Source organism: Bombus vancouverensis, chromosome 13, assembly GCF_051014615.1.
Source record: "Bombus vancouverensis nearcticus chromosome 13, iyBomVanc1_principal, whole genome shotgun sequence".
In the NCBI taxonomy this organism is placed as follows: domain Eukaryota; kingdom Metazoa; phylum Arthropoda; class Insecta; order Hymenoptera; family Apidae; genus Bombus; species Bombus vancouverensis.
The window spans coordinates 11,493,607-11,507,636 of record NC_134923.1 but is presented as its reverse complement, the minus strand read 5'-3'; the positions used below and the strand labels follow the sequence as shown (position 1 = coordinate 11,507,636).

At 43.0% G+C, this 14,030-nt stretch overlaps 1 protein-coding gene and 1 long non-coding RNA gene across 3 annotated transcripts in view; one reads left to right on the top strand and one right to left on the bottom strand.

Moving 5' to 3' along the window:
• The window catches only part of LOC143303503 (uncharacterized), a 206,404-nt gene that overhangs the window by 64,470 nt on the left and 127,904 nt on the right, over positions 1-14,030 (bottom strand). The window lies entirely within an intron of this gene.
• LOC117160933 (uncharacterized) overlaps positions 9,392-14,030 on the top strand; it is a 46,127-nt gene continuing 41,488 nt past the window's right edge. For both annotated transcript variants that reach the window (XR_004464908.2, XM_033342038.2), the window contains exon 1: positions 9,392-9,854. The gene's annotated coding sequence lies outside the window, so the exon portion shown is untranslated. The remainder of the gene's footprint in view (positions 9,855-14,030) is intronic.

Genomic DNA, 14,030 nt, shown 5'->3' with positions numbered 1-14,030 from the left:
ATTTCTGCGGGTTACCGCGGCCCGTTGCGACGACGGTACGCCCTTAAATGGCGACCAGGTGGTGGCAGCGGTTTCCACCTAGCGTTATTTGCATTGTTAAATATTACTAATAATCGGACCTGGGGCGCGACGCTGCAGCAAGGGTTGCGCAATTTACGAGCTAGGAATAAATACATCGCATCGCCTACAGCCTTGGACTAACGAAGTTGGAGCTGGTGAACCAGTACGAGACCGTAAAAACGGAGACCACCGGGAGGCTTCTACTTCTTGCCACGGTCTCTACGTTTCGCGAGCCAGATCTCGAACGCGAGATTGTTTCTCACTAAAGCTCGCCTTTTTCGCCAGAGCTCTCCAACTATGTTAATCGATATTCTGGCATTCGATGAGAAAGTTGGATCTGGAATGACGTTGTTCGCGAAGGAATCGTCGGTCATCGTGAGTAAGGTACCTACAGGAAATGATGGGCTGAAAATGTAAAATTCGTTCTTTGGTACGTTCGATAACTATTTCTTGATCGAATCGAGACTCGGAGGAAATGGAAACCGATTTAACGTATCAACGATAGAACGATAATTTGCTTAATTCGGATATGTTGCTGCTATTAAAAGTTAAACGAGAAAATTACGTCGTTCTATATTTGAAAGGTAATTTTATTTTATAGACGCATCGCGATATGTTTTAAGAGGCAATGCGTATGTTTAGGAAAGGTTATAAGGAAATGATTTACTCTGATGGATCTATGATTGGATATGGGACTTGTAAGAAACAGAGGTTCCGTTGTCACGCTAGAAACCCCATGGTGGCGGCAACTAGAAGTACCGCTACGAGTATAACTCGCTTCCCGCTTGTCTCGTCGTTGTTACGAGTAAATTGGCAAGTGTTTATACAAATACCTGTAATTATACACTGCATCGAATAAAATATACACGACACTGTGGAGGATTCTTAATCGATAAATCGCGAAACTCCACATTTCGCAATATTATTGCTATTAAAATACTAAGAGCAACTTGATCGCATCACGGGCAACGTTGAGTAGGATTTTATAAAGTAAACGAAGTCCAAAGTAACCGGGAACAATCGTTTCGTCTTTCCGTGAAATACCTAACGTTCCACCCTAAAAAATCGGACGGATCAAACTGCCAATATATATTCGATGGTAATGTGAAAAACATCGTAAACCACAACGAACCAAAGAAGGTAAGGCAACGAGACCCACGCTTTCAATTCATTTATACAGGTCAAACAGGCAGTAAAACGATGCCGAAAAAGAAAGAGCAAAGGAAAGTGGAAAAAAAGGGGGAGAAATAAGGACGGGTGGGAAAAAGCAAAGATAAAACGGGACAAGAGCGAGGTAATATCGCGGCGGAAAAAGTTTGGACTCGGAGACAAAGCGGAAATAAGCGTCGAAACCGCGATTCGATGCGTCCCCGGTGGCGAAACGCGGTATGGCTCGCTTTTTTGGCCGTGGTGCGGTCAAGCGAGGTGTCCGCGATGACGAATAATGCCCAGCGCGCAAATCAACGCCGTGAAAAAGAGCGTGCAATCGGGCAAGAAACCGCGCCCGTGTCCCGATCGATCGCGACCGCGTGCGACCGCTGAATGACGTTGTTCCGTGGCAGAACGCAAGTTCCGTTTTTGCGGCATCATTGACATTTTCATTAAGCCGCTTCCCTTTACAGAGATTCATGATTATTTATAGGCCGATTAATGACCTCCGTGGCGCGTCCCAATCGATCTTTTTTCCACCGGGCACCGCTGATTGAGAGTCAACGCGTGTTTCACCGACAGATAGCATGGCGGTTCGGTCGACGTGGAATGCGAGTGTCGACTGGTGATGTTGCCGTTGCTGCTATTAAAGCGTCAAAGCTGTATCGCGCGTTGAACGCGATAATTATATCTAAAATATTTATTTCGTAAAAGCGACAATCTTATTTCGCACGTCGGTTGAAAACTGTTCCGAAGTTTAGAAAAGAAGCATCATCGAGGCTGTATTTTTCAAAGTGTTCAAACTATTTCGTATAATCCGAAAAGGACTACGCTCTAACGTACACGCTCGCTAAATTCCGTGCCTGGTGAAACAAATTGCGATCCAAGGAAATAAAAGTTCCGCGCGTCTCAGTTCGCGTTTGTAAATTGTAAAGCGCCATAGAAATTATTACCATCGTCTGTTTAACATTGCGCATTCCTCGTGCAACGTGTGGTACATCCATAACATTGTTGCAAAACAAGGTCGGCAGTACCACTTCTGCACGGGATTGCCTCTTAACATGGAGGAGGACTGCGTGCCGCAACGTCGCGTCAACCACGATGCAATCAAGCTTAAGCGTGCAAATGCGACGTACAAACAAACGCGAACTGGAACGGCAATTATTTACGTAAGCATCAGGATCGTGGGATCTTGTCGCTGAATGACGCGTCGTTAGCTGGCAGGATCGATATCCCGTTCGCGAAGAATTATGACTGGTCATCCTTCGGACTGAGCGAAACTTTTAAAATCGTCGATTGACAAGTAGATTTCGATCGATCGTTTCGGCGATTTTTGATAACTGCAACCGGAGTTAGCGATGCGGGTAGTAGGCGAAATGGCACGAAGATCCATAACCCTATTTTTACAGGGATGCATATCCGTAGGAGAAAAATTCGATTTTACAGCTGGCTTTCGATCTTAAAGATGTAACTTCTTTTTTACAACTTCCCTCGGGCTCGTTGTGTTCGTTAAGGAAAAAGAAGGAAAACGCTTGGTTGGTGTTTCGCTCTACGCTCGCACGAACTCGAGGCGCATTAATAAAGGCCTGTATCCTCAACAGTTGTTAATTATTTGCATTACTGCGTTCGTACCTTATATTATTCTACCGAAGCTGCCATTCCATCCGAAACTTAATTAAATGCATTCAATTTGTTACACGTACAGGATTATCGACGGAATAGTTTTGCGTGCAACTCCAGCGACGTTGAAGAGCAAAGGCGCTGACCTTCGGAAGGTCATCCGTCTTGCAGCGATAGACGATATGCTTCCGTGTGCCAGCAATGGCTACGCTACGCTCTCCTCGAGAAATATATTGACCCACGGTTGAATAAAATCATTATTCCTGGCTGTTTGACGGCTGGTTAGTCGATAGAAGCGATTAAGTTGTGAAATTATTTCGAGAAGATGTGTTTCGCTAAATTTATAAATCAATGGTTTATTGATAACGTTGTTTATTCGCGGACGAAGCAAGATATGGTTCGAAGATATATGAAATTTTACGAGAGGATGATTACGTATCGAGCTTCCAACGTATAGATGCGCTGTACGATTCCGACCGGTGAATAATAATTACTTCTTTTATTTCATTCTTACTTTTTATCTAATGGAAGTTTGTCAAGGGAGCGCGATTAAACTGACATTGAACGTTTCTTTGGAGAAAATGATTAAGCAGGCAACTGACGCGACGGTTCTCAATCTTTTCCCTATCCGTTGCGATATCTAAACTTCGTCTATTAAGCGAATATTCCTGCTATTCGATAAAACTTATCCTCCTGTCTTAATTAAATCTTCGCAATAATTTAACGTCGATCGTTTCGATAACAAATCGAGAAATGATCATTTTTTTCCCATATATCTAAGGCTGTTTCCGCGCGGAATGTCCTTTTCATTTTTCCTCGGATCAACTTCGTTTCGTGGAAAACGATGTCGATGATACGTACACATTTTTCTTCGATGACAGATTTCTTCGAGAGGTAGAATTCTGCCGAAGCAACGACGGAGAACCACTGGGTTAAGGCCAGTTCACGCGTGTATGCGAGAGCGAGTGCGAGAGTACACGCATGTACTCGCGTACTTACTAGACTCGTGAGCGGTGTACAAACCCGGGGAATACGTACGGCATGTTTGATGACACTCGTCCCTTTGAGCGGCGCGGAAAAACCGACAGGCAGCTCCGTCGCTCAGGATGTCACGCAAGTTAACACGCTTTGATAACGTCCGCATTAGCACGTTCAACCGGACGTGAATCGTCGATGATTAACGCCGTTTCTCGGCGATCCGCGCCGCGCAAGATTAGAGATTCGCGGAAACTTTCACTCGAACGACCAGGTAAAACGACCACGCAACACGGCATGCGTATGGTAATTAATGCGATGTGATTCTGCAGGCGATCGACGCGAGTGAGCTGGAGATCACTGGCGACGAGGCCGTGAGGCTTAGTCCAAGTTAAAAGCCTCTCCGAGTATTCCAAGCGTTTTCGACGATAATGCGAAGAAAGAAGAGAGAAGATTTAAAATAACGCGGAGAAATATCGGATTATCATCGATTCGTGCAAGACGCGAGTTTCGTTTCGATCTGCCAATCTCGTCTTTATTCGAACGATTCGCTTTGAAACCTCTAAACAAACCTGCTACGGCATCAAAAGAACCAGAGCTAGACGATCGTACGCCGACGACGATCGAAACAAAAATCAAGGCAAGTATACTTGGCATCGACTACTATCCGCTCTCTTTGTCGATCGACCACTCTGAAACAACAACGTGACGAAACAACGTAACCGGACAATGCGTATAATCATGGGGCGTTCATCGAATCTATCACGGGGGATAACGCCAGCGATAAAGTATCTGGCAAATGCGTTTCTCCGTTGAAAGACAGCCGAGAAACACGAAAAAAGGAAAGAGGCGAAGAAACAGAGAGAAAATGCAAAAAAATGCTTAGCAGGGTGTGACTCGAGTCAAAGGCAAACAATCACGTCCACGTATCCTTAGCACAATGCCAGTCGCGATTCCAGACGAGGCACAATGAGGCATAATTCAAAACGAAGATGCACGTTATAGGGGCGCTGATGTTCTCTCTGTTCCATCCATGACCTCGGTCAACACGCTTCGAAGAGAAGAGAAACGTATTAATAGGCCGGCGCGGCGCGTCCCCAGCCTACAATGAACGGAGCCGCTGCTCGTCGTTGTAATCAGCGTTGTGGCAAGTCAATAATCATTCCGCGACCGGTAATTACGGGGACAATGACGGCCAAGTAACAATTTCTCGTCTAAACACTGCCATCAATATTCTCCGCGTTCCGGAGTAATTAGCAGGTGTCGGGACGTGAAAGCGTTTTCGACACCGTAATGGACGATATGTGCGTATACGCGAGTGTGTTTGTACAAGGGGGCAAATAATCAACGGGGAATTCGAAGGAGGAAGCGACGAAAGGGAGTATACCGTGTGATTTCTTTCGAATCTTTTCTTTCCTTTCGGAAGGCGAGGCAAGAAATGTAGATGAAAAAAGACATTCTAGTTGGCTGAGTTATTGGCAGGTTGGATGAAAGGAAGAGACGTAGAGGAAGTGGAAGATGTTAAACTATGCTGTTAGTTCTAATTAAGTTAGAGGATAATATAGTTAACGATAGTTGAGCGATGGAATCTATAGATTTCACGGTGCTTCTTGTACAGTGAGATTTTTATCGTTGCTCGAATAATTTTTCTGAATACGCCACGATAACTACGATTTTTCTTCGTCGCTGAATCTACGCTGTTATTGCTACGTACGGTGTCTACTATAATTTAGTTTTTCTATGTAACGACAGGTAAAAATAAATTTCAGAATCCTGGCCATTGGTGACCAACTGGTGAACGAGCCGAGTTTCGCATCGACCAACGTTGATACACCATAGAAACAGTATCGGTAGCGGTGCAACGTTGCACAACGATCAATCGTGTTGCATTATTGCTTGCATACCGATACGCAGTTGCTCGTTTTTCCGAGAAACAGGCACGTTCGATGAATAGGGTACAAGGAAACCTTGTATCGCAATGCCCGAGCGTATCGCTGACATCATGAATATTAATAATCCGCTAACGGTACCTGTTTTTGCTATCACGACCGGGCTATGCTCAGGCATTATTGTTCATCTAAATCTTGATCGGACGAGCTCGAAGACAAATTTTGATACCTAATGAATATTTAAAATATTTCAAACCGGCATATGATTAATTATTTTACCGAACATCGATTATCACGAAACATTTCAATCCTCTAATTTATCTTTTATTATGATTACTATTCGGAGATGATCTTTCAAAATTAAAGAACCACGCGATTCAACGTGTAAGAATCGTTATATGTTTATTCTATCGGCTATCAAATACACACAGAGAATCAATTTTATTTTCTAAGATAAAAATAGAACTTTTTACCTTATAAGAATAAATTATCAAGGCTTCGTAGGGTCAAGTAAGCCAATAATTGACAGCGATGATATGTAGTTATTTACTCATCAATCAGTAACTATAATGTAGCTATGAAATGGAGAAGCATTTACAACAGTACTTAACGGATGATTCTCCTTTGCTCCTTGTACGTCTTCGATGAATCATTTTTAGACTCGCGTTCGTTTGTACCTTTTTTATCCACTAGATTTTTTCATCCAATCAATTTGCTGCATCAGTTTGGCAACGATCTATCGAAGCATCCTTCGTATTATAACAGCGAACAGTATCATTTTCCTATGAAGGATCGTAGTTAACAAAGTTTCGCGATTGAATTTACGTTTCGTAACGTGTTTAACGTTGCGTAACGCGTGTCTAACGTTATTCAAACATCAAACGTGGAAGATATTTTGGCAAGAAATTCATATTTACATAAAGTGGTTGAAGATCTAGCTGATAAATCCAGTCTCTGTTAAATTTGAACGTTACGTGAACGAAATTAACTATTACAGTAAATAAAGCGGAAACGATGTAGATAACTGTAAGCGGGGAATTAGCCAAAAAATCGTGAGCTAAAAATTTCACGCACAAAACCAATACTTTCTCCGTTAAGTATAGAGTAGCGTAGAACGTAGCGATTCGTCCGAAGATTGACGACATCCTGCGATGCGTTGGAGGTTAAGGAGTAATCATCGGTAAATTCATGTTAATTGTTCGTATAGACATAGCGAGGGTTAAAGACGATCTTGAGAACGTAAACGGATATTGCGATCTTATGAACGGGGTACGGAGGTCAATGTCGCAGAGAATCGCGTTGTATAGCGGTTCCTCGGGAATTCAGAAAAGTAGCACACCATATGTTCGAACAGCATCTGGTGAACAGGATTTATGAATAGTTTAGAAGTACACGTGAAATCATATATGTAGCAACGCGATTAAATCAAAATGAAATTATAGAAAAGTAACTATGGTACAAGCATAGTAGAGTAAAAAGTTGAATAATTTGAATCGCGTTAGAGCAAACATAACGAAAGAAACGCGGAAGGAAAAGGGGATATCGAGGAAAGAATATAGTTCTTCTATGAAACGGATAAAATATCGGTGTCAAAGAAAATATCGAAAAAGAGCATTGAAAATACTTAAAAGATCACAAAACTTGGCAGGATGTATATTCGATGAATCTGCTGGTTGCCTTCGAGTGGTTTCAAGTAACGACTACTGTTACTATGACTAACGTGGAAGTCAAGAACAAGCGTATTCTACAGAAAAATTACAGTAAAATGGCAAAAAAACCAGCACGTCCTTTGCGTAACTTTTTTGCAAATCTCGTTATAAACGAACAGAAACGTAAGAACGCGTGCGAGGTCTTTCTCACGGAATACCTGTTTTTACTGGCAAAACGTTTCTTACTCGGTTTAGTATGTACCTGTCTCTCTTTGCATGATTGTATAATCAGTTTCATGGAATTATTACTTCCTCGTTCTTTTCAAATTTTTCAAAACGAAACGTAACGACGATCTCTGAGGAACTATTGCACAATCGTGGATAAAATAACGTAAAGGATGGATCCACGTAACTCGATCATTCAAATTATCAAACGTAAGTGACGCGGTAATTGTAACAGCGAACAAGCAAGTCAGAAGCTTATTTTACGTCTGAAGCTAAATTTTGGGAAACAAACTTGTTAGTCTCCTTTAAATTCATAAAAATAATAAAAAAAAAAACAGATTCTACGTTAAAGTATACACGCAGGAAAGATGGAGAACCTGGAAAGTAACGAGCTGGTTCACACGAAGAATGACATACCAAAACCGCCAAAGAAAATATTTCTTCCGCGACTTTTCCTCGGATTTAATTACAAAAGTAACGCATGGAATTATAACGCTGTAATTACACGTGCAAAAAAATCCCTTTTTAACGAAACCGCAGTCAATTAAACTCTAATTGGATTTGACGATCTTGGGAGAAGCCCATAAATAGATTTTCCAACGGGATGGAAAATACGGCGACTAGCCAGATCGAATTATTATTAATAAGTCGATCGTTTTACGACACGCTCGATACATATCCAACACGATTCGAAGTGTTTCAGAACGCATCATCGCCGAAGGACAAAATAATCCGATGGCCTTCGTCGCTCAATGAAGATTGCCACTTGTTCGCTCGTCTAATTTTTTCGAAACTAGAAAACGTACGCGACGAGAATTAATAGAATCGATAATTTCTACCGCGCCATCCAGTGAAACATATTTAAATGATGCTTTAAACCGGAGGAATTTATGCGAGCTATACAAACGCGTTACAGTTTACTCGGTTACATCGCGAAATCCTAAATTAATACGATGCAGTAATCTGTGTTAATTACACGGACAGGTTATATAATACACGGTTGTTTATTAGACCGCGAACGCAGCAATTAAACCGTGGTAGTCGACATCGATTCGGCGATAATCAAGCTAACGTTGAATACTTATCCCTGTAGATGATCGAGGAATCTCGCATAGATATTAAAGTATTGGTGGGCATCGATAGCTTCGAAGCGTGTTCCAAGCTTCCAAGGAATCGGCTTTTAATGGTATTTTAATTAACTTGACCCTAACCCTAAGCCTAATCAAACGCGAAATATGAGTCGGAATTGTTCAAACTGTGCCTTTCGTAATACGAGAATCGAAGATCATATTACTTCCTAACTTAATATCTTTAAATAATATCCTTCTGGTCTATGTATACCGTAAACCACGTTTCTCCTTAGCTTCATGGGAATACACGAAGATGCCTTAAAAGCGGTCGGAATCAACGTGTTACGCAACGCGGTACACCGCGAAGCGATTGCCCGTCTATTAGAATTTCGCATTAATCGCGTGGCGCGATAGAAAAGCACGCATGCTTAGGACCGTGTCGGAGCGAGAGGAAAATCGGTTGGAAGAGCACGGAGAGAAGGGTCGCGCAGCGGGAAATCTGGCACGGAACCGGAAACGGGCTAGTTGGAGCAGCGGAAAAAAGAAGGCAGAACCGAAAGCCAGTCGAATAGAAAGGGAGTGTGTAGAGAAAAGGCGGCGGCGGCGGCGGCGGCGGCGGCGGCGGCGGAGATCCTCGGGAGTCGGCCGGTGTGCCCCCGAGTCTGCGCGATACAGTTTATTTAAAGCAAAGTTGGAAGGTGGGGGTACGGTGGCTCGGTCGGTCGGTCGGTCCGCGGCGCGTCCTCGCGGAACGCGCGCGAGCTTTAGTCGCACGATCTCGTCCGGAGCGTCGGGCCGCTCCACGTCGCGCCTCCAAGCCTCGATCGATCGATGGATCGATCGCGCCGCCGCGTCCCTCTTCCTGCCGCCCGATCCTTCGAGAAGTCGACCGATCGTCCGTTCAGTTTGTCGTCGATCGTCGATCGTTGATCGATCGGTATCGATCGTTGGCCGGTCTCGTCGTTTCGAAGGACAGAGGCGAAGCAGGATCGTCGGTGATACCTGTCCAGGTGAAAGTTTTCGATCGAAAGCTCGATCGTTTTCGTTCGTGGCCATGCTCGTTCTCGTCGCGAGTTCCATGGTGCAGGTGAACCGCGTGCGTGCTACGATCCGGACCTATGTTCGATCTCGTGGCTCCTGAGAGATACCACGCGTTTACCGGATCTCAAGGACCTGCAGATATCGTTTTCGAATCGGCCGAGACCCGAGTGAGAAAGGTGCGTACGCCGCGCTACCCAACGCAGGTGCCAGTACTTTTTTTCGTTCCTCTTCTCTCCTTATATTTCTTTTTTCTTTTTTCTTTCTTTTTGGTTTCCTTGTTCGCTCCTTTTTTCCACGTGATGCACAGAGATCGTTTTACTGGCGCGGTGTACCAATATCCAAACGAGCCTGTCGATTCCGATGGGAACTAGATGGGAAAGATGGTATTTGGTATCCGCCTCGGTAAGCTACGGAATCGATCGACCGCTGTGTTGTTTCACAACTCGTGTTGTTTCGCCGTGCAACCAATCTATGGACGAATTGATATCGCTTCACGATAGAATACATAATAGACATGAATCCAGGTACATAAAACATTGGCCGAGAGCAAGTTAGTGTTGCTGTTGCGGTCGTGAGAGCGTTTTTTTTTTATTATTATTATTCTCATGGCTGGCGTATGAAAATCGGGGCTAGAAGGATCGTGTGGTGTAACTAGGTGAGAAAAGATTACGAGCTCATGGTCACCGAGTCACGGTGGAATTTATGGCCGCAAAAGATTAGTGTCGTTTATGAAGAAAATTGGTGACAGTACGATACAGAAATGGTGCGATTTGCGATCTTCTATAATGTGGGAACTCGCGATTTATAAAATTTCACCGATAATATTAATTCGAACGGTTTCTGCTTCTTACCGCCGCGATTTCCAATCTGTCATTCGATATTGATAAAAACGCATGAAATATGATATGGAAGGACTTGAACTTCGAGGAGGAAAACATAAAGATGCAATATTAATCAGTGTAAATGAGAAAAATTATCGAAGGTATTCGCATTATGACGGGGGATACTTGGTAAAAAAAGAATTAGCTACTGTGGTTTGCCAAAGAAAAGTAAACAAGCTGCACTATGTGTATATTTATACGACGGCAAAAATGTTGCACGACGGCTTTTAACTTCTCAACCAACCAGAACGAGTTAACTCGTCTTCTATGAGAAACGCTTGCACAGCGAAGTTTGCACTTTTATAAGGATAACACTTAATCAAAGCCTGTTGACGAGTTTATTTGGAATTTTCTAGTGCTGCGAGGCGAGTCTCGGATAGTTCGAGAAAGAACACGATCGTTCCAGTGATAAAAATTCTACCGAACCGATGGACGTGGTATTCCTTTTTAGCGACATTACGCGAATGACAGATCGTTTACTGCTTAAACGTTGATCTATAAACTCACCGAGAATTCTATTTCCATAAATCACTCCATCTCGGGCTCCAACGAATTTAGAATTTTAATAGTTTCCCGCATATAAACGATTTTTTAACCGATTTGTTAGTTTGCCTCTGGTAGTCGTGTGTCACCTATTATATGAAATTGTGTAAGAAATTGTGGGATGTATGGCACGTTTGTTAATATTTACGTTCGATCGTAGTCCTGTAAGGAACGTTAAAAAAACAGAAATGGAGGAAAAACGCAAGATAAACGAGTTTTGACGAACTGAAGCGAAAATGCGAAGCAACTTGCTTGTGGATGTGTACGATTAATGTAAACGTTTGATAATTTCTTACGATAATCTTTTTTCAACTTCTTATAGAAAGATGCGTGCGTAAAGATCTGCATATATGCAATGTTATTAGAAGAGGGCATATTAGAACAGGTATAATCAAACATTTTCATGATCTTGCCTTCGTTAGTCGTATATATATTCTTCCTTCGAGTCGAAGAAAGATTTCCATCGAGAAAACTAGCGCTTTTAAATCAGTAAAATGGCTACTTACTTTACACACGCTTGGTACTTCATAATGCCGATCGCTATCTATGCTAATTACATTCTAATAACCTGAATTCTTACGCGGAAGAAATTCACCGCCATCAGTTCCAATTTAAGCATAACCGAGTTCGAACTCGATTTCTTTCGCTTCCTCCGATTCTTAAAATCTCAGATAGCACAGTGGTTTCACCGATTGCCGAAATACTTTGACGGTAATTCCAATATCGATTTCACAGAGAAGAGAATTTCCATGGTTACGGGACGATCTCGTCCATGATTAAATAGTTTGTAATTAAAAATGATTTAATTGCTAATTGATCGATACGATTACAGAAAAAGAGGAAAGAGAAAAGGACGAAGATTCGAAGTAATAAAATTACGCGATATTTTAATTTCAATGTCAACGTAAGAAATCCTGATGGAAACGAAAGACATTAGAAAAACTAGTCGAGATATCGAGCAAGCTGGCGGTGAATTGCGATGGAAAGGACGGGTAAACGCGCTAAAAGGCCGCAATCGCGGCGGTGGTTTCGTTCTCACGGAACTCTGTTGCACAATGCCAAACGCATCGCGATCATAAATTCAGATGGTCCGCCTCTAAAAATAACCGTACAGTATTTTTTTTTCCTTCTCTTCTCTCGCTGTCTGAGCGCGAGCAAGCTCGTTAATTACAACTGCGACTCGTAAGAAAGTAAGACGCTGCACGATGCACGCTGCCGACTTTCCTGTATGCTCTTAATTAAATTCGTTGGAGCGTTTCGCGCGTAGAACCGCTGGCGGACGCGTGCGGCGTGCACCGAGTCGAATTACGTCAGGGACGCGGCGGAATACCGTCACGCGGAAAGCATCGAGCGTTTCCAGGTCGGCGTGCACCGCTAATGGGCAAATTGCTAAATCTGGGACTTTCACTTGCCTCGATCCATTATGCGCTCGCTACGGAAAGCCTCTTTTCCATCCAACGTCCTCCTTCGTCGCGTGTTCCGTTCGTGCTTTGTCGTCGGATTCTTTTCGCGGGCTATTTTTTACTTATTAACAAATTAAATATAATTAGCAAGGTAGGAGGAAAATAGATGTTGCCGTGATACAGTCACTGTGAGATAGTAAGACAAACGTGTGTATAAAACGCTGTACTGAAACTGCGTTAACGCTCCGCCCGAGTTAGCTAAGTAGCCTACGTAGACCTTCTTTCTAAGAAGATTGTTCGAGGTGGAAAAAAGGTTAATAATATTGCACGAAGCGTTGCCTGACAAAGGGTAGAATAAGGAGGCAGACCTACAAAAGTACAATAGCATGACGCGTGCAAGTTGACAAGGCTATGGACCTGTATCGTAATACCCGTAAATGTAATTGCAGTTTTATATTCCACGTACATACTTTTGTAACAGAGTACGTTTTTCACTCTTCTGGAAACAGACAAAAATTTGAAAAGAATTTTTCTTACAGACTGCCCGGTTTTTGTACAAGCAATCCGACGTTCTTGACTGTATAACAAGAGAAATGTGTAACATGGACTAAATCTACAAACTTTAAGCTGTGAGAGCAGATAATATGAGAACCGTGACGCAAAAAGAAAAACGCCACTTCGCATCGATCGCGAGAGTTTTAATTATCGGCGTAACGAACCTCCTCTTGTAATTAATCTGGTTCGCGCTTCACGGCAATTTTACCCAATGAAGCGACGCGTACCGGCGATTACGCGTGTTACAGATGACAAACGCCGTTTGATTACACCGGTGCCGGCCGATACCAAAAAAGGAACGCGTTCGAAAGTGAAATGGCGCGCGGCCCGGACGGCTTCGCGAACGAAAGAAAGCGTTTCGAAAGTTTTGCTTGTCGAGGACAACCGGCAGCCCCTGCTTCTCCGAACGGAGATCGAGAGCACACTGCCACTTTGACCTTTGGGCCATCTCTCGTACCTTAAGGAATCGTAACTTTGGAATTCAGCCGAGGGACGTTGAAAATGGCCACTTCGATCTTCTTGCAATGTGTCGGACGGTAAAGTCCAAGAAATATTTGCGTACAAGAATATCACGTTCGTGACTTTACGTTCGTGCACGGTGTAGATTCGAGGGATGGAAGTTTCCTCGACGAATAAAAGGTGCACCGTGTTATACTAGAAACGAAGATTTGCAAGTTGGAACATGATAAAATTCACGAAGGAAAAAATAAATTTAATCAAACATTTTAAAACAAAGGATCGCGTATGCGGGGGCAGAAGCTATTTTCCGTGGCGGAATACAAAACGTTTGACCGAACACGGCAGGCATACTGAATCACGAAACGCGCGGAATAAAGCACGCACTTTTAACCATAAGTCTTCATATCCTTGTCATTACGACACGATAAAATTTAAACAAAGGTACGAGTCAACTACGCCTCTCGATATTCCCAATGAAAATATCAAACTGAAATTATACAAAGAGCCACCT